This window comes from Bison bison, unplaced genomic scaffold, assembly GCF_000754665.1.
Source record: "Bison bison bison isolate TAMUID 2011002044 unplaced genomic scaffold, Bison_UMD1.0 scf7180017864366, whole genome shotgun sequence".
NCBI classification, from domain to species: domain Eukaryota; kingdom Metazoa; phylum Chordata; class Mammalia; order Artiodactyla; family Bovidae; genus Bison; species Bison bison.
In genome coordinates, this window is record NW_011494938.1 from 91,519 (window position 1) to 92,062 (window position 544).

Genomic DNA, 544 nt, shown 5'->3' on the forward strand with positions numbered 1-544 from the left:
TATCAGCAAAGCATAAAATTGTCATGGCTGGTTTCTTGGGTGTTCAAGTTTGTTCTCTGCTGAGGTTTTATTTTTTTTAATTTTACTTATTTTTGGCATCACTGGGTCTTTGTTGTTGTGCATGGGCTTTCTCTAGTTGTGGAAAGCAGGGGCTACTTTCTTGTTGGGGTGTGAAGGCTTCTCATTGAGGTAGCTTCTCTTGCTGTGGAGCTGTGGAGCACGGGCTCTAGGGAGTGGGTTTCAGTAGTTACAGCTCACCGGCCCTAGAGTATGGGCTCAGTAGTTGTGGTGCACAGGCTTAGTTGCCCCGTGGCATGTGGAATCTTCCTGGGCCAGGGATCAAACTTGCGTCCCCTGAATTGGCAGGTGGATTTTTAACCACTGGACCACCAGGGAAGCCTTCTGCTGAGGTTTTAAATCTTAACGCAGTGACTCAAATCTTTGTTATACTCCCCCATCCATGACTCCTAGACCTACCATGCACTTGCCATGTACTTTTCTCTCAGTGGAGAACTTAAGGGAAGATACTGACCAAGTGGGCACC